This window comes from Ailuropoda melanoleuca, chromosome 11 (genome assembly GCF_002007445.2).
Source record: "Ailuropoda melanoleuca isolate Jingjing chromosome 11, ASM200744v2, whole genome shotgun sequence".
In the NCBI taxonomy this organism is placed as follows: Eukaryota; Metazoa; Chordata; class Mammalia; order Carnivora; family Ursidae; genus Ailuropoda; species Ailuropoda melanoleuca.
The window spans coordinates 18,653,456-18,679,199 of NC_048228.1; the positions used below are offsets into that span (position 1 = coordinate 18,653,456).

Consider the following 25,744-nt stretch of genomic DNA (forward strand, 5'->3'; position numbering starts at 1 on the left):
GAAAAGAACAAATCTTTTTAAGATGTATATTTTTGACATCATTAACGTCAATCACAATCAGAGGACTGTATCCTACTGAATGCCAGCATTGCTATAGTCCATGTTGTCTATGTTTAACAGACAATTCATTGGCTAATCAATCAAAGAAATCGCTGAGAACATTTTCATTTTATTAAAGCTCAACTTCCAGGTGGGTAAAATGAACAGTGGTATTATTCTCAATGCTTTGAGCTGTTCAACCCTAATGCACAAACATTTTGACCTCCACCCCTCATCTTCTCCCTCCAGTATGTCTAAGAACCTTTCAGCAACATGTCAGCAGTCAGCATCTCCTTTCTCTTTCTACTCGCAGGATGGTAACTTTAATTAGCAGTTTCTCCTCCTACTCTCATATGCTCTCTGTACTGTAATATTTTACTTGCGATTACCCCAGCCCTCCTACTGACTCCATTAGAGAGTAAGCCAGGAGCAGACTCTCTCTGACTCAAGCTTTTGGTTCCTCCTTTGTTTTTCCTGGCAGATACAGTTCCTTCATTAAATGCAACACCTACGGTAATTGCTGCTGCTTCAAAAAATCTTTTCTGAATGTTATTAAGACATGCAGGAGGAAAAAGCGTTCACAAAATAGAGATATTACTTTTATTTACATTCCAGCATTCTCTGAGGGGAAAAAAAAAGTGGAAAGCTTTTTACCCTGGTGTCTCATTAATTCTGACAACACCCCTAGAGGCAGGGAAGGGACAAGACCATTATTCTTGCATAGTGGAGAAAACACTGAAAAACACAGAGAGGTTAGACATCTTGTTGAAGGTGACACACAGTTGTTGGGAGCCTGCAGAGAAGAAAACATACACACAAACCTCCGGTTCCTGACTCCCAGGTAGTTCGGCCATTTCTCCATTCTGTTTACAGGTATGTTTGTGAAGTCCACCTTGCTGTTCAGTGCGTATAGGCTGTTAATTATGTAATAAAAATGTGGCGTAACTCAGATCCCAAAAGATCTCAGACTAATCTGCTTGTGCAGACTTATCAATATGAAGTATCATATTTCCAAGCGAACGTTCAAGCGTGAAATACAAAAGCTGTGGTGATACAACGGAATGGTAAGTACTATGGCCGGGGTGCTCGGAATGTATCCCGTCATGCACGGGCTGGGAACCTGAAAGCTACATTTCCTCAGAGCCCTTTGCAGTTAGGGTTCCGAGTGCAAATGAGGTGCTGACAATAAGATGTACCTATGCAAAATAGGAAAGGCAGAAGTGAAGAGGAAATATTTCTAGGCTCTTTATTCTGCTCTTGCTTGCAGACATGGCTATGGCGATATTTAGGGGTTTTGCAAGCACAGGTTAGCATCCTAAATGTGGGCAGGTAGCTCGGCTGGCTGTGGCAAAGCTTCCTGTCTTAGCAGCAGCGGTGGCTAGGGCTTTCTAGCCCAGGGACCACAGCCACGTGTTTCTGTTTCCTGCTCTTGGGACTTACCTGATGTAAATGGCCCTAAACCTGCCCCAAGCCAATAGGACCAGAAGTGGCATCATTTCCAGATAGAATAATACATCATCTTTTTTCCAAAAATTTTTAGAAGAGTCATAGCATTCAAAATCTGTGGGATTGCCGGACGATCACTGGAAGAGTTTCTTTCCAAAGGAACTATTGACAGTGTTGTGTATCACACACGTAGCTCATTTGCTTTTGCTATGTCTGCTTTCCACAAAACTCTTCTTCTCATTTCTGCTCAGATCTATCTCCCCATGAAGAAAGATCTTTCTTATAATTCCTAGTTGGAAATAACTTCTCCCTTCCCTGGCTTCCTTCAGCATTTTATTGGATTTCCCATGGGTACTTCTTCCTTGCTGTGTGAAATATAGGGGAGCTGCGGAGGGAGAAGAGGGAGGATTCGCAGGCCACCACCAGGAGAGCATGGATGGGTAAGAGGTGCCGCAGGACCCTGGGCAAGAAAGGGCAGCAGAGAGAAATTGTTGTCGTCATTGTTGTTGGGTTGTTTCTACCCCAGAGAGAAGAGAGAATCGGTCATTGGCTAAAGGGGAGAAAGGAAAGGTGATGCTAACCAGGAAAGGAAAAGAGCCACAAGAAAACACAAGAGCAATGTCACTAGGATGACCATATCTCAGGTACTGGTTCTAAAAGTCTAAAAGAAGAGCATCCACCATGGTTTCTGACAGCCTGGAGAGAAACACTAAGGAAAACAAGACTATTTCTTATGATTAACTTAGATCTAATGATAATAATACAGCAACAGCAACAACTAATTTTTATTCAGCATTTAGTATGTTTCAAGCACTGCGCATAGTGTTTTACAAGTATAACTGCCCCATTTAATTGTGTGACAATTCTATGAGTAAGTACTGTTATTAAACCTATTTTACAGATTAGAAAACTAACGCCCACAGAGGTTAAGTAAGTTACCCAAGCTAACAGGTAACAGAGGTTAAGTAAGTTATCCAAGTTAACAGACTGATTTCTAAGATTATGCTTTTAACCACTATGCTATAATGTCTCTCTACGTTGAGATTGGCCTAGGAGGCATCATAATTTTCACATAGAATTCACAGATATTTAGTAAATAAGTGATATTTTCCCATTTAATTATTTTCTATAGCCTTATTTTATGCACAGTTGCAAAGAGGAAGAAAGAAGAGCATTGTCCAATATAATACTCCTAGTCTTAAGTGGCCTGGATGGAAGTATTTCCAGCAAGGGGGACACCGCTAAGCAGATCCCCCTGGGCAATCTGTGGCATCTTTTTATGTGCATATTTTTCCTCAACTCCTAGACACCCTGCTCCTTGTGGATTCCATTTACAAACATGCTGCCCAGGTTCAAATCAATTTACAGTGAGCATGAACTTAAACAAATTACTTAATCTCTCTATACATTAGTTTCCTTATGTGTAAATGAAGATATCATTGAGCTATCGAACTATTATAAAAATTAAATTTCTATCTCCTTAAGCCTTTGGTATCTTTTGTTCACAGAAGACATCCGGTAGATGTTACCCTGTGTTGGTTGTTGTTGTTAAAAGACTACTGATGGTTATTGAATATCCTTCAGTGAGAACACAGGGTAATTCCTCCCTGATGTGTTCCTTCCTTAGCCTACAATATTGTTGCACTTGGCAAGTATTAGAGACAAGGAAAGGAAGAGCAGGCGAAATTGGGCATTTGATTTTATCCGTATATTGGGATTTAGAAAAAAAATATTGTTTTTCATATCTATCATCATACTGTACCCAGGGTGAGGGGGATCAGTTGTTATTCAAAAAACAACATTTTGATTGAATTTTTAGCTACCACTACTATGCCTATACTCTAGGTAGGATATAGCTTCTTCATTTCAATCATTTGCACAATGAGGAGCTAATGAAATATTTAGAATATTTATTCTTTCAATATTTAAATTTAATTAGCTCTGCGTATAGACAAAATCATCCAAAGAACAAACATTTATAAGCCAAGGCCCACATTTGTCATGCATTGTCATCTAGACAACTGCAGCTCCTTTCACTTGACCCTGATTAAAAAAAAAAAAAAAAAAAAAAAAAGCATGCATGTTTTTTGCAGCCGAATGGGTTAAAATGCAATGCACATAGTCACAGACAGAAAATATGGTGAACAAACTTTTTTTTCTTTAGAATTTGACATAGAATTAATTTAAAGTAGGTCTGAAAAAATGGCTAAGATAATAACGAAGTAGAAATAGAGAATGTCAGGGGGGTAGATGGATGAAAACACCAATGCAAAGAAAGGGAGTTGTTAAAAAAAAGTGACAGCAGGCTCCAAATGGAGTCACCTATGCCAAGACTATGTCACCAAACCAAGACTTAATACCTAACCTAACTGCGGTTTCAGCGGTTCCCAGGAATGTAATCTTATCTAGTCAGTCTGGAATTTTCTGGTCAGCACTAATGAGGTAATCCAGCTGATAGACCCCTGCTGTCCAGTGTTTTGCTAGAATAACTTCCTTGTCCCACCTCTTTATACTTACAAAAATCTTCCTTTTTAAATTTTTTTGTTTTTTACTATTTTTTTAAATCTTCCTTTTTGAATAGCTCTTCAAAGCTCCTTTTTGTTTGTTAGACGGAGTGTTGCCTGATTCATGAGTTGTGGAATAAAGCCAGTAAGATCTTTATATTTATTCAGTTGAACTTTGTTTTTTACCAGAATCAAATTTTCAAACAAGCACAAAGTCACATTTTCTTTTATAATTTAAGCATCCATTGTAGGCAAAACTTGGGTTACACATTGTGGAAGATAGGAGAGTGAATTAAACAAGCACCCCTTTGCAAAGAGTCCTATAATGTATCACTAATTAGCATGCTAAAGAAATGAATCAAGAATAAGTGGAGACTAGGGCCTTCATATCTATACGAAGATAACCTTTTTCCCTTTTATTTCTCTTCTCCAATAAAGAAACTAGGGTTGAGAGTTGAAATTACTTGCATAAAGTTCACATGGCAGTAAATAATCATTAAATGTCTTCACAAGGGGTCCTTGGTTGGTTGGTTAGACAAATGTTTTCCTTCAGCAAGTGCTGTAAGAGTTAGGAATGTGTAATTTGAATGATTCTTCAACTCTCCTGGTCTTGACAAGGGCAGAGGCTGGAGAGGCCTCATTTTTCTTCATATGTAAAATGAAAGACATGGAAAGTTATATCAAAGTTTCATCCCTCTTTTCAAATGCTTCAATTTTTAAAGAAAATTTTATGAATATTAAATTGCAGCAACATATTAAGCATCATAAAAGGCTGCATGTAGACTTCTGTGGATCGAAAGCACCGGTTTTCTCTGAAACTATCCATATACTTACTCAATGAATATCAGAATTTTCTGAAACATCCCAATAATCAAAATGAAGATAATACTGCTACCTATGAATCCCAATCCCTAATTTAAATGGACAGTACAGAAAAAAACTATTTAATATTGCATTCATTCGGTATCAAAATGCTGAGTTAAGGATATTATCAAGCTCACCAGTTTGGGGTTGGAGAGCTTTTCTCTCATGGCTGTTTATGTTTGTTTAAGTGTTCCCAGGAAAACACAAAGAAAATTATAGGGGACTAGAAAATAATAAGGAAAACCAGTAATTCAATGCATATCTCGCCATAACTCTTATAACTAATCAATGCATGAGGAGCTCCTTGTGCTTTGTCTCCGGCTTTTTTGTGAGAATCTTAATTTTCCCTTTGGTTTCCACTCAATTTTTCCATGCCTCCTTGCATGCTTGAGTACATATCCAGTCTTTAATTAACAAAGGAATATTTAAACATGAACGATACATGAGAAAAGCCAAACGTGGAGTGAAACGTGCTCATCCCTTGGAGAAACCAAATGTAATTTCTGAGAACTGATGTTTCCATTGCAGCTCAGACTACATCCCTTTTCAACAAGAGGCAGAGAATCAATGATCGGATGTTCAGAGAGCGCAACTTGTGTTTTTATGACAAGTATGCCAAAAGTCTTAATTCTTAAATGATGACAAATTGTCTGCATCCACGGAAGTCTGATTCAGTTTCATTTATAAATGCATAAAACAGATAGCCCCTAAAGTTCTAAAGCTGCTTTGCAAGGGGAGTGTTAAATACAAAAGCATAGACAAAGGTTTATCCTGGTGGAATCTCCTCTGGCATGAGGACCTCTGTAATCTCTTCCTTATTTCAATAGAACACTTAACAGTTTGATGTTGTGCTAATTGTCCCGGAATTAGCACCAGCATCAGCTCCATTTCTTGCATCACTGGGACAAAAGAAAACAATCAGCCTTCATTGCAAACTGCCTAGACAAGGTCTCCCTCCAGCAGCCATGGGGTTTCTTTCTCAAAGGCTCTCAAGAAGACTTAACATTTAGATTTCCTATGAATTTTATTCTTGTTAGGTTTTCTCCAAAAATGTCACAAGAAACTAGAAACCAGAAGGTGTAAAAGGGGAGCTCAGAGAATTCTGCCATCATAAATGCAGACTACTGTGCCATGAAATGATCTCCTAAAGCAGATTGACTCCTAAGGATGGCAGAATACATCTAATTTTTACTCAAACCATCTAAACAGCTGTGTCCGAGACGGTCCCTCATGGGTGTTTTGGAGACTTGATATTCTCGTCATCTTCAGAAAATATACAGGGAAATAGAATGAATTGGTTCTGCACAGAGACATTTAAAATTTTATACGATAGAATTGGCAGAATAAAAATGCATTTCAGGGGAAGCTTTGCTTATATAAGGCCAAGCTCTTTGCCAGGTATCTCCCTGAAATGCATCTTTTTACCACATTTGTTACAAAGCGCTTTCCTCACAGTAAGTATTCATTTCAATCAATGTAGGGATGACTACAGGTTCATGTATGATGTAATCATTCCAGGGTCCCTTTTGAAGTACTAATTTGATTTATAAAAACATTTTATTTTAGGCAAACTTCAGAGAAGAAAGGTTTGATTTTTGCTTTTGCTTCTAGCAAATACCATGTTAAAAAGGTATTAGAAATGCAACAACCAGATATTTTCACGTCCTAGTTGTTTTCCTCCTGTGAATTTATTTTAATTCAAGCCATGAGTAATAGCATCATAAAAAAGTATATTAAGATACTGGCCAAAGCAAAAGAACTATCTTTTATGAGTAGAGGATAAAGAATTAAACAATACGTCTTCTTAGTTAACAAATGGCGCGTTTTAATTCTTATCTCTCAACTTAAAGTATCCAGTTGAATGTCTTGATTATTTAAATTAAGAAAAATGATTGCCCATAAAAAAGGGAAATGTTTCTAGTGGACAAAGTGTTGGCTCACATTTTTCATCAAATTATGCCTATCAAGGCACGGAGCAAGAGAAATTTGAATTACTAAAGTGAGTTTTTTTGGAGAAAAGTAATAGAAAATAGGAGGAAAAGAAATTCTGCCTCTCGGTATTTGATAAATTTTCAGATACGGGAAAACTCTTCAATAATGCCACGAAAGTGACCACCAACCCTTTATAACGTACAAAATCGAGCACTACCAAAGTACAGTGCTTTTCCTAAGACTAGTATCCAGTTCACTACGTAATTGGATTCAGTATGTAATAATACAACACAAGAAAATAAATGAACACACACACGCTTCTATTTATAAGACATCAAAATGGTTCCAGAAGCAAAAGTGCTGTGCAATTCCTTAAGTCAAGATTCCTCTGACAGTCAATAAATTTTACATCGTTTGGTATCTCATAAATCTTCATGGGACTCATCCCTTCAATTCTAAGGCAAGTAAAAAATATATAGCTATATTTTGTAGCACATTGTTGCAAAGCATACTAAACATTGGCAAAAAGAATCTGTGGGACAGGAACTTCTATGAATATCCAAATAATCACTACTGATGAGGTGATTATCCAGTGCTATCGTAATGATTTTTGGAACGACTATAATTGAACTTTATGCTTACTATTTCTCAAAATCATGAAAAGGTTTTGTTATATATTATTCTAAGGGCAGAAAAGGTCTTTTTCTCCCCCTAAAAAAGTCAGGCAAAAAGAATTCTGTCAGCATTCAACAACAACAACAAAAGGAATAAATTAGAATTTATTTTCAATATTGGTTTCTGTAACAATAATAGCTAATAGTAGGGATTCAGACACTATGACTTCTGGTTTATATAATAATGTATTTTAATAAACTTACAGCTTTTTTCCCCCTAAATTCATCCATTTTAAGACTTTTGCTTAAGGACATGAGTGAAAAGAAAATATTCCCTAGAACATCACCCTTGTTGGTGGCTTTTAGAACTATTCTCTTTTAAAGGGCAACACCAGAGGGATGGGGGGATGGGATCAAAGCTGCAAATTTGATGTGGCAGACAGAAGCCCTCCCCCCCATGCCCAAGAAATACCTGATTAAGATAACGACAACTTTACTACGACTGGCCAACACTCTAAAGTGATGGCAAGCACAGTCCACTTCCCTGGTAATGTGACATTCCACCATGGGCCGGGCTGCAGGGAATGACCCAGGGTGGGGAAGAGTAGAACTGAACAAGCTGACAACAGCAGCAGCCCCCTCCCCACTCCGCCTCCCACATCGTCCTTCAGCAACCTTTTCTCTTCATTCTAAGACTTTGTTCTACTTCCCCTTTAAAGGGCAATCTGGGGAAATACTGCAGTAGTCGGCAGTTGGTAGTATGAGAAAATAATTTTTTAGCCTTTTTAGGTCGGTTCTAAATTCACATGAAGGAAGACAATATTTTGATGACATCATATATAGTTTATTGTCATGCAGCTATCCTAGGAAAACAGTCTCCTTCATTTTATTTCCTCAGATTTCAAAACCAAACCAACGCTAGGAGAGTATATCTATGAAAATCAATAAAATTATCAAAATAAGTAATATTTCCCACTTAGAATATTACCTTAAATTAGACTTCGGTTTCAGAATGATTGAGATATATTTAATCCTCTTGAGTTTTAGATCTGCCTTTTTAAAGTCTAAGTACTTTATACTTTTTCAAAATTATAAGTCCTATGAAAAAACCAGAAGATTTTAAAGACTCGGTCAGATAAACTTTATATTTGAAATGTATTCATATATGTTCAATTTCTTACATGGTGAACTGAATTAAATGAGAAAAATATAAACAATAATGGCACCATTTGGCATAGCACAGAATGATTACTATAGCTAATAAATAATTTGCTGTCTAAACTCTAAAAACATATGCAATCTTAGAGCTAAAATTTGCAATCTGGAGATCACAGATCATTGTACAGTTAGCAAGTTCTTATTTTCTTATTTCTTATATTTTTATTTTTCACCTTTGGCCAAACACCATAAACAGCTTTTGTCTTTGGGCTCCACTGCATGTCAGTGGGCACATTAAGGCCCATTAATGAACCCTTTCCTCAGAGAATATGCTCCCATTCATGGCCCCTTTTGCTGGATACTATCCCATCCATTGTTCGTGGTCTTCTCAGATGGCCCTGTTTCTGTTATTTGACTCCACCACTTAGACCACAGCTGTTTTTCCAGTGTTGGACTCTGACTGGAGCGCATCCACTCTATTGGCTGAGTGACACCAATCAGATGACCTCACAAGAATTTAAGTAAGAGACAGAAACTGTGATTGTCTGCGGGCTGGGCAACCTATATCCCAAACCAAGCAGCACTTCCAAAACTCCTCTTGCTTCAACCCTGGGTTCCAGCACACTTGCTGGTTAATTGGTTTATCTAATGTGCGTTCAGTTACAGCCTTTATTATCTCCAAAATGTGCACTGAATATATCACAAGTCATAAACAGGTCACGCAGTAGCAATCACGAGGCTGCTCCAGGAGAAACGTGGATAACCTAAAATGATATATACAGTGAGTCCTGCTACAGGTAGAATTTCAAAGAGAATAAAATTGAAGTTTTAGAAAGGGTAGTGACTTTCTCGACACTCCAAAGCTAGTGACAACAGGGCTGGGTTTCACTCTATTTCCTGACTCCCGGTCTAATACTCTAATGTTCTCTCCACTTTTTTTTTTTTTTAAAGGTTTTATTTATTTACTCAACAGAGATAGAGACAGCTAGCGAGAGAGGGAACACAAGCAGGGGGAGTGGGAGAGGAAGAAGCAGGCTCACAGCAGAAGAGCCTGATGTGGGGCTCGATCCCACAACGCCGGGATCACGCCCTGAGCCGAAGGCAGACGCTTAACCGCTGTGCCACCCAGGCGCCCCTTCTCTCCATTTTGTTACAGGAATCTAGCAATCTGTGGGCCTCCATATAATTTTTGCCCTTTTAGTTGTAAACACTGTTCATCACATGGCTGCCACATCATTTTATAAAGCAAGATGAAAACGTTTGAACTGCTTGAATGAGCCCAACACCCTTATTTTATATATGAGAAAAATAAGGTTCGGGAATGTTCATTGATTTGCTGTGTGGCATAGCTAGATGATGGTCTAGCTATGGAGACCCAGTGTCAGACTGTCAGTCCACTCCACACATTCACCTAATAAATGCAACTGTAGTTGTATTGACACAGACTTTAAAGACAGTGTGGATCTAGATGTCCTATACATGAAGCTTATTCCAATACATTATGTAGACTTATAATAAAAAGAACACATCGAGAAGTGCACTCTGCTCTTGATTATGTCAGTGTTTTCAAGAAAAGGAAATTGGTATTTGGGAATAAAATGTAGAAAGGGTAAGAGGCTCCTGTATTCTATGATCAGCCAGACAAGATGACTATACCCCAGAATGCTTTCCCGGCTGCCATCTCCAACTCGACATCAGGAGTGAAGTAATGTACGCCCTTACTTTTCAGATGCTCTGCAGGAACCTAAATAATAATTACGTACACAATCATGTCAGCCTTGCTTGGATAAAATGCCATATGCAAATAGGAGTTTTAAATTGCTAGCTATTAAATCCATTTTTTTTCCCTTTGCTGAGCCAGAGTATAAATTTTCACATAGGAAAAGAGCGTTACAGAGGTGTTATAAAATCAGGTTACTGAATTAAAATTATCTAATGCTCTAATTAAAGAAATGTATTTTCAGAAATATTTAAAACACAGTAGAACATTGCCAGCATCTAGTCTTCTGTCTAGAAATTAAATTTTCCAAACTAAACAGCCATCCCACAATCACCCATTACACACGCACAAAAGGTAGCGTTGTGTGCCAGTCATCGTAACCATTTCTATGCCTTGTGTGTACTTGCTGCTGGTGAAATTTACTAAAAGGTTTGCTCCCAAATCTTAGGACTATATAATTGTTAAAAGCTAGCGAGGCCTAAAATGTATTTTAGAAGATATACTTCATTTAATTTGCTCTCTAATATTTTAGATAATTTAAAAAATCTCCAGGTGTATTCATCAGACTTGTCTACGTGGATAAAAAATTTACCACTTCAAAGGAGAGAGGTCAAGACAGTTTAAAATACTACTGTTTCAAGTGACAAAACTCGGAATACATTGAGTACTTAAATGAATAGGAAATTAAGAAAAATTTTTTATCAACTTGATTTTCTTTAATTCATTAATTTTGTTTGTTGTTTTCTATAACAATACTTTTTCTAGGGGAACTAATTTTTCTTCTACTGTCTGCTTAGAAACCTGACCTCTCGAATATCTTTCTAGATACCATTAAACTAGGACATCTTTTCCTTCAATACCAGCACCCCTTACTGAAGTTTATATAGATAGAGTCCCATAGAACATATTCTTGTATAGTTGGCATCAGTATGATGTTTGTAGAATCATCCACGTTGTTTTGAGTAGCAGTGTTTTATTCGTTCTCCTTGTTGTATCACCTCTATTGCCTATTCTACTGCTCATGGACATTTGGGTTGTTTCCATTTTGGGTCATTAAAATTATACTGATAAGGGGATTCTTGAATATTTATTTTGTCCCATTTCGGTTTGGTGTAAACCTAGAATTTCTAGCTCATAGGGTAATATATGCTCGCCATTAGTGGATAATGCCAAAGGGTTTTCAAAAGTGATTGCACTAAATTATGATCCCACTAGCTTCACATCTTTGCAAATGCTTGTGATTATAAATTTAATTTTGCTGAACCTTAATCATCCTATGGGTGTATGGTTACATCTCATTGTAGTTTTAATTTGCTTTTTCTGTTTACCATGGAGGTTAATTCTTCTTTTTATCTATTTACTTGCCATTAGGGTGTCATATTCTGCTTGCTTAATTCTCTTGTCCCCTTTTTAAACTGGGCTCTCTTTTGCATTCACATTTACTTGTAAGGACTTCATTATATATCCTGTATACAAATATGTTGTCAGTTATAAAGGTTTTAAATATCTTCTCCACAAAGTGTTTTCCTGGTGTGTCTTTTGATTAATAGAAGGTTTTAATTCCATTGTAGTCCAGATACAACAACAATTTTCTTTTATGACTAGTGCTTTTGGTGTCGCTTTAAAGACATCTTTGCCTATTCCAAATTCATGAAGCTATTTTCCTATGCTTTCCTCTAAGAGGGTAGTGTTTTACTATACACATTTTTACTTACAAATTAATATTTGTGTGTGGTGTAATTCATTTTGTTTCACATGGTTATCCAATTAACCCAGTACCATTTGCTGAAAAGACACTCCTTAATCTATTGCTCTGAAGCGCCAACATTATTAAAAACCAAGTGACCATATATGTGTGGGTCTGTTTGGGGGCTTGTACCTTTGATTTTTAACCCAACCTTGGACCAGTTCCACCTGTTATTTTATGAGCTTCATATCAAGTGAAAATCCTCCACCTTACTCTCTTTCTTATTTTTTCATTACCGCAAGGTTGCAATGTGTTTTAATGTAAACACTCTGGGCTTTGAAATTAATCACACCTCAATTTGATTATTCCAGCTCTTAAATTTACTATCTGTTTTGCTTGAAAATGTTATTAAAACTCTCTGTTTCCCCATCCATAAATGAACATATGCTGAACAAGGATTCCCACACCTTGGTATTCGTGCCCTTGTATAATGTACCCTCCTCTTGAGTGTGGGCTGGACCTAGTGATTCACTGTTCTAATGAATAGAATATGGCAAAAATAATGGAATAATTTCAAGGGTAGGTGACAAAGAGACTGTGGCTGCTGATGTGATGCTCTCTCTTACTCAACTGCGAGGCTGTGAGCTGCCCTATGGAGAGGCTCATACAGCAACAGCCAATAGTCAGAAGGGACTGAGACCTCAGTCCAAAACTCTACGAGCAACTGAATCCTACCAATAACCGTGTAAACACACTTGAAATTGTATCCTCCTCCAGCCAGGCCTTCAGAAGGGATCACAGCCACGGCTTTCATTTTTATTACCGACTTGTGGCAAAAGCACAAGGCTAAGCCTTCCATAGGTGCATGGCCCACAGACACTAGGAGATAATGTTTGTTGTCTTAAGCCACAAAACTTGGGAATTATTTGTTACTCAGCAATAGATAACTAGCACACATTGTAAGCCACCACAGAGTTGACAGTCCTCAGCAGGCATTCAGTATCACTGGCTAGTTAAGGAACACGTTTTCTTGATTTTGTACAGCCCTTAGAATTCAGTTTAAAACAATGATGGGTAATTGAGCAAGTAATAGAATCTCTGATCTCCGAAAGCATTGAGGTGACCCTCTTAACATCTACACTTGCGAGACACCTGGGATAGAAGGAATCCTTAATTTTAAAAGAGTGAGCTCCTCTCTCAGCTCTTGGCGATCACCCCAATCTCATCACTGGACCAGTCTTGGTTGCGGTATTTAACCCAAGACATTTTTCCTCAAGATTAAGTTGTAAATGGATTGTTCTTTGAATCTCATTGCAAATTCTCCATATTACAAAGCAATTGCAGAACCCAAATCTATCATGACTCTGGTATAAAACCTGATTAATAGTCATTATAAAAATAGAAACTCAGTTCCTTCATGCTGTGGTTCTCTTAATAAATCCTAGTGCCATAGTTATTTTTTCCATTAAACCATTTACTGTTAGATTTAAATTTAACTCCATTTATTTATGACACACCAATTGAAGTTTCTTTCTGTCACATCTACCCAAAAGCAGTTTGATCCCATCACACCTTTATTTATTTAGGTTTTTTCCTTCCCTAAACAATATATTTTTTAATTTATAAGTACCCACTTTCCTAGACTGTTTGAAGATATTTTACATTTTTAATTAAATTTCTGGAAGAATTTCGATAAATAATTGTGTTTAAAACATGTGATACATTAAGATTCCTTTGAATATTTACAGACATACAGTCCCTAAAGAATATAATGTAAGGGTAATGAAATAAAACTGGGAAGGGAAAATAAATAAGAAAATGAACTACACTGGATATTATTACAAACATTTAGTGCAATGATTATTGCAATGATTATTACAAATATTTATTGCAATGATTAAGATGCTTATATTCTGAATCATAAAACAGAGCCTTTAAATTTAATGGAATAATCCTACCTAAAGCTCTGTGTATCTTCTGACATTTTTCATAACGCTGTGGGAAAAAAATATCACCTAAATGAAAACTAGCAATAAGCTCATTAAATCATGTCAGGATTTCCTTTCCTTTGTCATGCTATTGTCTGATGGGCTTTTCCTTTAAACAAGGAAAGCAACAGATATGTAACACCTGATATATCCAAGGTAATGAATGTTTTTTTTTGCTTTTGTGCCTCCTTTTTTTTTTTTTTTTTTTTTTTTTTTTTTTTGTAATGTATCCATCATGACTCAGACTCTTTCTGAATCAGGGCCTGCGGGCCAGCCATCAACAACATTTTCCTTTTCTAGAACATGAGAGGTCTGAATTTTGCCACAGAGGCCTGTCTGCCAGGCAGACAGAACCTGCCAGTGCACACAGGAAGCAGGCCTATAATTTGAATGTTTGGCTTTTCATAACTCTGGCTATAAAATAAGAATCATCAGGACAAAAAAAAAGAAAAAGTTGGTTTGGCTGCTGGATTTACTACCCAGCCACTCAAGAAATTCTCAGGATTTTTAAATTTTTGACCATACTAGCAAGCATATCAGTTCACGTTAACAGTCAGTTTTAAAAGCACAGTATAACTGTCCAGTTCTACCAATGTGTCCTTTACCTATGACACTTCTGAAAAACTTAAGCTATGTCTAAGATCCTTCAAAAATACACACACACACACCCACACACACACGCACACACCACAGTGTTAATTAAAAGTATCCTGCAAATATTTTTGAACACTTCCTAAAGCAAGGAACTGCTTCAATGCTCTCAGTTTGTTTCTGGCCCTTGCAAACATTTGAATTAGTATAATTTATTCCCAGGGGCTACTGGTGTGTTAAACACCCAATGGACTTTACATGGGTGTTTTTGATCATATCATCACATTTAATTTCATATTATCTTTCTACTCCGGAGGTAAAGACAATTTATTCTTTATATTCATAAAATGACTTAAGTTTTGAATTAAGAAACTCTGTGTAAGCATGTCTTGTGTCCTTAGGTTGTAAATACTAGCCTTAGATATGTTTTAACACCTTTACTGTAATTCACAGTAGAAAAATCCTGCTCAAATGAGAATAACTACCTCCCATAGGAAGTGAATTTTGATTTGGACTTAAAGAATATGCTGGTTTCTCCCAGCCAGGAAAGGATAGCAGCTTTGCTGGGTGGGAAAATGATCCGAGCAAAGGCCTGGAAGAGCAGAGCTGCCTGAACAGTTAGGGAACCCCGATTTTACAGATAAAACTATAGCTGCAGACAGGTGGTCAGGGATGAATTTTAAGAGATGGCATGCCGTGCAATGAAATCGGAAGTTGGAGGGCAACAGATGCTTTCAAGCAAGGCAGTGGTCTGTTTCAGACAAATGATTGCACACAGAAAGGGAGGAGAGAGTAAAAAATGACAACAGAAAAGACCATTTAAATGGCTATTCAAACAACAATGGTCAAGACATTTTGGCTTTAAAAATACCTCAATCTTTTCCACCTAATTTTTTTGAAGGCTTTTTTTCCTGACCAGTATTTAAAAGAAATTTTATCATTCTGATTTTCCATTTGGCTCGTTATCTTTCAACTCAAAATTGCCAGGAATGCCAATAGACTTTCCAATTCAAGACACAGGCCTATGTGATTTCTAAGTGTATATAATCTGCAAATACTAATATGAATCATCCTGCTTTAATTTTGAAGCTATTAAAAAGTGATTAAACTCTTCTTTTCTTGAATAATAAACTCACTTTCTATTTTTCCCAATGCCTGATGCTGTAGACAATCACATTTATAAGAACTATAGTTACATTTTTTTGAATTATGTAAAGTTTATTTCCTTTTTTTTGAAGATTTATTTATTCATTCGACAGAGAGATGCACAGAGGGAGAGGGAGAAGCAGACACCCCACTGAGCAAGGAGCCAGACTTGGGACTCCATCCCAGGACCCTGGGATCATGACCTGAGCCAAAGGCAGATGCTTAAATGACTGAGCCACCCAGGTGCCCCGTAAATTTTATTTCTTAGGCACAGTATGATTCACTTGATTTTGTGAAAGAAATTCTAGGGAAAGATCAGAATATATCCAAGAGCTATGAAGCCAAACCCAGTCACCTGGTACATATGATTCTATGTCTCACCCCTCACTGCTGTGTCTCCTACAACCTGTACAGATGTCCCTCTTTCACCATCAGAGTTCAAAGGGACAGTAACAGTTATAACAATACAGAGGAACAGGCCAGGGAACTGAGCTGCCAATTTGACAAACTGCTCCAGTGGGTGGCTGGTTCTAATCATGGCCAAACTTAGGCTGGACAAGGCTCGGGCTGTCAACTGGCTGTACAGATTAACTGGAGTCAGAAAAGGTAAGTTGGAAGGCAGGTACGAGATCAGTTTCTGAAGCCTAGAGTCTAAGCCAATAAGCCAGGGAGGACTACAGTCCAACACCCTACGGAGCTTCATGGAGAGGCAGAATCTGGGAAAGGTGCATGTGCCTCACAATAAGAGGACATTTAAACAGAGACAAAAAGGAAATGAGGGAAGAACATCACGCGTTGGTTATCTATCCATTTGGGGAAGAGGGAATGACAGATGCAAAGGCAGGAAACAGTAACGAGGCCAGAATGGCTGGAGCACAGGAACAGAGTGTAGAGTGGGAGTAGCTGGACTCAGAGAGGCAGCCAGAGGATGATCATGGGGGGCTTTGAGGGTCAGAGAAGAGGCTTTGGATCTTAATGAGTGCAGAAAGAAATGACATAATCTGACATGTTCTTTAAAATTCATACCAACTGCTGGATGGAAAATAGGTTGTAGGTGTCTAGAGCAGAAATAGGGAGACCAGTTAGAGACGCTTGCAGTAATTGAGGCAAGAGTTAACGGTGTCTTGAATGAGAGTGGTAGCAATGGAGATATTGAGGTGACAGATTCAGGATATACTTTGAGGTATGACCAACAAAATCTGCTGATGGGTTGGATGTGAGATAAAGAAAAGAAGCAAGAAAGACTTTGAAGTTTTGCCTTAAGCAGCTTCAAAGATAGAGTTTTCATTAACTGTACAATGACATAGAGACTACTGAAAGAGTGGATTCTAGTGTTTAGGGTGAGGGATCAGGTGTGTGGTTAGGGACAAGAGTCTGAGATGTCTATTCTATCCATGTGGACATGTCACATAGGTCATTGTATATATGAAAGTGAAGTTGAGGAGAAAAGTCTAGGCTGGAGTCATGAACTTCGAATCTATCCTGTACAGATATCATTTAACATCATAAAATTAGATTGAGATTACTCAAGAAGTGAGTATAATTAACGAGCAGTGGTGTTCCAAAAACTGAGTTTGGGAGGTTCCTAGATTTAGAGACTGAGAAAATGAAGAGGAACCCACTGGAGACAGGGAAAGAATGGTGAGTGAGAGGAGAGAGAGTGTTGTCCTAAAATCCAAGAGAAGACAGTGCTTCAAAATAAGGAGTAACGAATTAACTGTGCCAAATTCTGATGAGTGGTCAAGTAATTGAGGACTAAAAATAGACAGATTGAGCAACAAAAGGTCACAAGTGGCCTTGACAAGAGTAATTTTAGTTGTAGGGAAAAAGGACTCATGAAGTGAGTTCAAGAGAGAATAAAAAGCTAGCAAATAGAGTATAGACAATTCTTCCTTGAGTTTTTCTACAAGGGGGTATAATATGGACAGAAGATATTATAAAAACAGTTTTTGTATTTGTCTTTTAGGTGAAAGATACCAGAGTATCTGCATACTATATATGCTCTATGTATGCTGTACTCTAGCGTACCATATATGTGGATACTGCTTTAGATGACTGTGTAGAGACTGAAAATGATGATACGGAAAGGCAGTACCACTGAGGAAATGGATGCTGGTATGTTCTGGGAGTAGCCAGCAACCTTGCTGGAGAATGAAGTAGGACTAGTATATCAATCACTCACATTTGGCTCTTCTCCCTCTCTAAATTCACCCTCATCTTAACCAGCCATACTTTATTCTTAGAGTGTCAAACTCAAAATTTCTGACAGCATATCTGTATTTCCTCTTCAATTTTTTATCTGTTATATACACCCTCTCTCCTTCTTAGAGCTTTTGTTATGCCTATTAATATTATTATTATTTTTAAAGATTTTATTTATTTATTTGACAGAGTGATAGCCAGCAAGAGAGGGAACACAAGCAGGGGGAGTGGGAGAGGAAGAAGCAGGCTCCCAGTGGAGGAGCCTGATGTGGGGCTCGATCCCAGAACGCCAGATCACGCCCTGAGCCGAAGGCAGACGCTTAACGACTGCGCTACCCAGGTGCCCCTGCCTATTAATATTATAAAAAAATAAATTTTAACTCATTTTAAGTACCAACATAAAACTTTCCTCCTCTGTTCCCCCCCTCCCCGCCAAAGACGTCCTTCATCCCAGAATCTTTTCCTTTACTGTGTCACCATCATGGTAAAATGTAAAGAAAAAGAAAAATATGTTCTGAGCACGTTGGAGGAGAAAATAAGGACTAATTTTTTTTTGTTTCACTGCAAATAGAATAGAATATTTTAGAAGGATATTGATTGCTGTGATATTTTTGTACTATATCTCTGTTTTCTAGCTGACCCTTCTGAACATAATCTCTTGCCTTTCTGATTTACCATATCATCCAGTGTCATTCCTATATGGCCAACCCCAAATCCTGACTTCTCCTAATCTACCCTAAACCCTCAGCATCCAAGTCTTAGCAGGATAGTTGATTTTAGGAGAAGACTTAAAGCTCTGGCCAAGATAAAATTTAAAAGCAAAGATAGGATTTCTGAGATCATAGCTGATAAGTTCAATCAGCTGAGAATAGCTAATAACTCTTGTTGTTCCTGCATCCTGTTCAAATTTTTAAATACTCAACAGGATAAATGCTACTGAGATGTATCCAGCAGTTATGTCAGAGAATCTGCCTGATCTTAATTACTCTCGACAGAAAATTGTTGAGTATCAAAATAGCTAAACCTGGGTAAGCACCTCAAGGATGTCCAGAGTCCAGCAGTTTGGGCAGATGAACCAATGGAATTTAAGTGCCATTCTTTCAGAGGTTGTAACCCCCAGAGTTAAATTCCAGTTTTGCCAGTGTGGCCTCTTCCATAGACCTTTAATTATATGATGAACTAGCTACTTCTCTATTTGTCTATAAACCTCAAGATAAGCTATGAAGCATCAAATGAAGTGAAGATTTGCAAATTATCTGCCTATTTGGATGTGAACCACCAAACTACATAATCCAAGACCTTGAGTTTTATTGGCTGCAGTTCTTTTATGGAACCATCTGATTTTGCTGGCCACTTGGATCAAGTTGAATAAATAAATGCTTTATCTACTAAGGATGATTCATGGACACCAACCCTTGCAACCATTTCTTGTTCCAAAAAATACCAGCAGCTCCTGATGTTACTTCTATTTGTCTCCTACGTGCAGTCAAGTTACTGTCACATGCACAGTACCAACAACTGAATGTTTTGATCACCGAGTAGTTGGCATCCTTTCATTTGTCCAGATTGAACTTGATACTCCTACAAATGCTCCAGAAGATAAGAATAAAGAAATAGGATTCTTTGTTGCTTCCATGACCTGAGGAAAGGCTCAAATCTTCCTCTCTCCAAAATGACAGAGAACTCCCACTCTGGCCTTACACATCTAAGCTTTTATCAATGAAGGAGATTTTTATGATTCTCTTGTACAACTTACAGCATAGAATTCACAGAAGGAACCCTGTGGCATTTGGACTTGCCCAAGCCCGACATGGGCCCTGGGTATTCAACTGAGTTCAGTTTAGGGAGGGAGAGTACTACAAAGTCAATAGTGCATGAGGCTACTTGGCCTCTCATACTCTAAAAGAGTGCTGTAATTTAAATAATTTAAATGCAAAATAGAGTACCATATTTTATTACCTATGTCAGGATTTCTGTGAAACTTCATGACATTCTGGGATATTTCTTTATTTCTTTCTCTCTGGGTGGAATTAGAGTTGTTCACATATTCTGAGCTGAGCTTATTCTCAGAGTATAATTTGCCTTCATAAGTTTTGTCTTCATAAGTTTTGATCAAATTTGAATTATATAAGCCATTTTTCTTTTTGTATCATTTACCCTCCAGAAAGATATTTTTGTTTTTTTTTAAAAGTCACATTAATAAATAGTAAATATCACAACAAAATTAACTTTTATTTTCTCCATTTTTACTACTGTAGTATTAAATCTACATTGGCAATAATTAAACTCCTATATCTTAGCATGACAACATGAGCAGAATCAGGAGAGCAGTTTGATAGAAATGAAAGGTTTTAGAATCAGATAAACTAGGACTGAGTCCTGGTTTTACATCCTCCCGATTGTATAACCTTCCCAGCTTTCTTACCTGTAAAATGACAATAGTGTCATTTATTGTTATGAACTGAATGTGTCTCCCCAAAATTTATACATTAAAATCATAACCCTCAATGTGGTAATATTAGGAGGCAGGGCCTTTGGGGAGTAATTAGGTCATGAGGATAGAGCTGTCATGAACGGAATTAGTGCTTTGTAAGAAGCACACATGAGAGAGCTCACTTCTTTTCTCTCTCTTCTCTCCATGTGAGGATACAATGAAAAGACAGCCCTCTGTTGACTAGGGAAAGAGCCTCCACCAGGAACCCAGCCATGCTATCACCCTGATCTCAGTCTCCAGAGCTGAGAAATAAATGTCTGTTGTTTAAGCTACTCAGTCTGAAGTATATTTGTTGAGCAGCCCCAGCTGACTATGACACCTAGCAAGTCTGGATTGGGTACAGACAACACCCAGCACAATGCTTACCCATGGGAAACGCTCAAGGGCTAGTCATATGTAACAGTAACACTGCTGAAATAGTCTTTTAATCCACTATAATTCACTTCTCAAAAACTATCCAGAACTTAATAGGTCCTAAGTTTGTTACCCAGTTGTGTGGCTATGATCCACTTTGTGGTGCAGATGCAAAGTAAGCCACAATTTGTGGGTCAAGGAGGTCCGTGTGTACCGAGAGAGACAGATATATGAATAATTACAATGAAATGCCATACGAGTCCAAAGAGCTATTCGTGCAAAACTCTTTTGGTTACAGAGGAAATGACTAACCATGAGATGTGGAGGTTTGGAAAGGGTTCACAGAGCAGGGGACTTTTGGGCTTAGAGATTCTGTAGGAATTTTTTCCAATAAATAGAATTACTTAGTAGAGAGGGCCCTTAATGGGAAGCAAAGGGCACTGAATTGCTGCTCTTTCTCCAGCAAAAATAGACCCAAGGTCTCTAGATATCCTTTTCTCTGAAACCTCAGGGATGAGACTATTGCCTCACCACCACCCCACCTCCAGATGTATGCAAGACCAGCCACCACATGACCTTTAATCACTGTCCTGTGGCTTCTGAAACAAATCCCATCTGCCTCAGCACCAGCTTTCCTGTATCACCATGAGAAGTCTAAGGTTCCCAGATGACCCAGTTTCACACAGATGTTCATCACCACCCTGTTCCCAGACTCCATGAATCTAACCATGTCTCCCACACTCTTGGCTATCCAAGCCCTTCCACTCAAACTTGTTTCCTGACGTCAGAAAACTCCTCTCCTTCCTTAACATCTTCACTGAACATGTCCTTCAGATTTTTGCCGAAATTTAACTTGGTCCCCGAAAGCATTGCTTTCCTGGATCCCTCAAATGAAGGATTATTTTTTTTTTCCTCTCATGCTTAAGTACTACACATGTCTGGAGCTTGAGGTAGGGTCCTTTCTGCTCCCCATTCCTACGTCTAGTCACTCCTTTCTCCCTTTGAAACTCTCATGTCTTTTGAAACATACATTCTCATACTGCGCCACCCTGTATCCATCCTTGTCAGGCCACATATGGACCATTGAGTCATTGTTCTTCACTCATTAATACTTTTCCTGCCATTATGGCTATCTACTTCAAAATTCAGCTATATGACCCAACGACCACCTTGGCCTCTAAGTTCTTTTGTTTCATTAGCTCTGATAATCTTTTTCTCCATTCTTTCTTCATGACCCATATGTCATACCTACACCTCATCATCACTGAAAACTGAATTTCAGTTTCAAATGTCTCATTTTGATTGTCATTCCCTATTCTGTCAGTCTATTCCCTCTAGGACTCCACTCATGCAACTCATCATCTCACCACGACCACCAACTCATTGACCCTATAATTCAACTTTATTCATCATAACTCCATGTCTAAACATGTCATATTATCCAGCTTGTTTCTCATGATTCTGCCCTATAATTACTTCCCAAATGAACGTCTTTAACTCCCTTTTCCCTTTTCCCCTCAAGCAATCTTTCCTGGTAAAACCTAAACTCTGGTTAAATCCACCTATCTGTGGGATGCATTAATCTATCCTGCATTCAAGTGGCTAAATACTCCTAGAGAACATTACATAATTATGCTTATTGGAGTCACCCATGAACAACATCTTGCCCAAAACAATGGCTAATTTAATGTTTTCATCTGTCACTTCCTTATCTGAAATATTTTTTCTAGGTATATTTACTTATTATGTTATGCTACAACTTTGAGTGTGTTTGTGTTTAAAACCATCATAAATGCACTTTACATGGTGTTCCCTCTAGGTAATAGTCCATGTGTCAGTGGCATGACCCTTCACAACTTTTTCAGCTCTTCAGGGAGTATCCAAAATGCAGGATTTCCTTTCCCACTAGCTGGCAAAACCTTTAATTGCCAGAAATTGCTACACATATTTAGTACTTCAGGCATTTGTTTTCTACTGTGTTTTATCTGGTTTCACCACTTAAAGCCATTAAGAAGCTATGACAAAATCAGCCTTTAAATATCTAGCCATCTAACAATATGGTCAACTAACATTTTCTCTCACCCTGGTCCCCCATACAAGATTTTGGACCATGTGCAATTTCCCAACTTCTAATTATCAGATATTTTAAAATGACATTTAGCTTCCCACTATCAGATGCTATTAAATGCACTGACCTCAGTTCTCCCAAAGCTCATGAAAGATACATCCGTATCTGAAATCATTGCTGTCCTGGATCTTGAATTTAATAAACCCTAAATCTAAGTCTGCTTTAGGAAAGCTGCTTTGTATCTGCTGCATCCTTTATTGAATTTTTTTTGGGGGGTGGGGCAAGAGACTATGGAGAAAGGCTCTGTTCCCTTATTTGTAGAATAAGAAGAAGAAAAGAAGAATTATCATGAGGTTTTTGTGATGTTTCTTTTCTTTTTTTTTTAAAGATTTTATTTATTTATTTGACAGAGACAGCCAGCGAGAGAGGGAACACAAACAGGGGGAGTGGGAGAGGAAGAAGCAGGCTCCTAGTGGAGGAGCCCGATGTGGGGCTCGATCCCGGGATCATGCCCCGAGCCGAAGGCAGACGCTTAATGACTGCGCCACCCAGGTGCCCCTGGTTTTTGTGATGTTTCAATGAGTTAATATACATAAATGTCTTAGTAGAATCCTAGCACATTGTAAAAATTCAATAAATGTTACTTTAATAATTATGATTATTATCTAGGCCCATCTCTCAACCCTTGGCTTCACATTGCTAAACTCATGCTGGTCCAAGGGAAGAACACTCAATTTTTTATTATTTTTTTTGGTTAGTTGTCTTTGCTCTTTTGTCATCTTTTCTTTCCTTCTCTCCAGGCAATCTCTTCCAGTCTTTTATTGGCTTCTCTTCCCAGTAGGTGTTCTATTGGCCTCTCCCTAGCCTTATTGTTAACTTTAATGCTTCACTTCAATTACATTATATTCCAATTTCATTAAGATTCTCTGGGAAATTTATAAAATAATAATTGTACAATAACCATCCTAATGGTACAATTGTTTAGAAGTAAAGATTCCAACAAACATTAAAATTAATTTTAACATTTGTTAGTCATAGGAGATCCATAGTCAGTGTATCTATTTTCCTTTTCTAAATTTACCAGAAGTCTTTAATGAAATCTCTATCCAGCTTTTTGCTCTCTACTAGCTTCCACCGAGCACTGCTCCTGCTGCACTGCCCTTGGGGAGAGTTACCGGTTCCTGCTAAACCAGTGCGTCCTTGCTTCTCTCCAGGTGCCCTCATGGTGATCTGCCAGGACCTCATCAGCCATGATGAGATGTTCTTCAACACCCATAAGATCCTGGAGATCCCAGATCCTGTGCCTGGAGGTGGAGGGGAAGATGGTCAGTAGAACAATGGGTAACATTGATGACTAGCTCATTTATGAAAATGCCACCCCTGAAGGGTGAAGGTAGCAAAAGCACAGTTATCACTGGTGTTAATATTGTCATGAACCATCACTGGCAGGAAACCAGCTTCACTAAAGAAGCCTACAAGTACATCAAAGATTACATGAACTTAATCAAAGGCAGACTTGAAGAACAGAGACCAAAAAGAGCAAAACCTTTTATGACAGGGGCTGCGGAAGAAATCAAGCACATTCTTGCTAATTCTATAACTACCGATTCTTTATTGCTAATAACATGAATCCAGATGACGTGGTTGCTGTGCTCCAGTACTATGAGGATAGTGTGACCCCATCTATGATTTTCTTTAAAGATATTTTAGATATGGGAAAATGTTAACCAATTTGGCTATTACTTTGGATTTATCACCCATCGTCATAACTGGCTGTTGCTTTTCATCCATACAACACCAGGACTTACAATAATGGGACTGATGCCATCTTGAGCTCTTCATTACTTTTGGGCTTGATTTACTTGGAGCAGAGGCATTGTTTTAAGGCAAAAAAAAAAAAAAACCCCAAAACCATGTCAGGTAGGTTGTCTAAAAATAAAATGCACTTAAACTAAAACATTAGTGCTATTAGATTATTAACAGGGATGGCAAATTTCAAGCCCTCTAGTGGTCAATACCACATTGCTCACTCTCTAAGACTTCCTGGAAGATAAAAAATTACTAGAACTTCCAAAAATATTTCCACCATAAGCTGACAGGCCATTATCCTTGTCCCCCAAACAGTGTACCACAGTTCAAGCTGAATAATTCATTATATTAAAAAAAAAGAGTTGTGAATATCAGTGTTAATTAATTCTTAAAATCATGTACTTACCTTTACTAGTAATAAAAAAAAATCAAGAAACCAAGATAAATTGTCAATACTTTCTACCTTGGGTTTGGGTCTTATCTTTTAGTAACACAGTATGTTTATTATTTTTTTTATTATGGCGTATCAACAGGCTTTAGGAGCAGATATGACTACTTATTCTTTATATGCATTGCTTAGAGGAGTTAATAAATATTTCTAAGTGTTGGGTTTTACTAGTTTAAAAAATCTAGATCATAATATGTACCTTATAGGAATTATGAAAATGAAACAAGATTAAAATGTATACCTTAACTAGCATATTGCATGGAACAGAAAAGTGCTCATGAAATCACTAAAATAATCATGGTGGTGCTACTTTCGAGTAAAAAAGAAAAACTAAGATGTTTCTCTAATTTCTTACAAAAATGATACTCTTACTGAGATTACCTAATTAAGTCTAAACTCAGGTGCATTATATGTGTACCTAAATAATAATTATTCCAACTTTTTAAGTTATATATAACTTAATAAGATAGCTACTCTGTTGCAAAACTCTTTGGGTTTCATTTCTAAGTTTAATGGATACTGTGCGCCATTTTTTTAAAGTAAGGCTGAATCTCAAGGACGAAGGACAACATTAGGTGTGTGTGTGTTTTTTTTTTTAAAGATTTTATTTATTTATTCAACAGAGATAGAGACAGCCAGCGAGAGAGGGAACACAAGCAGGGGGAGTGGGAGAGGAAGAA

The 25,744-nt window shown here is 37.7% G+C and overlaps 1 pseudogene; it reads left to right on the top strand.

Annotated features, from left to right (window-relative positions):
- Positions 1–865: 865 nt before the first annotated feature.
- LOC100466010 lies at positions 866–24,847 on the top strand (annotated as a pseudogene).
- The last annotated feature ends 897 nt before the right edge of the window (positions 24,848–25,744 follow it).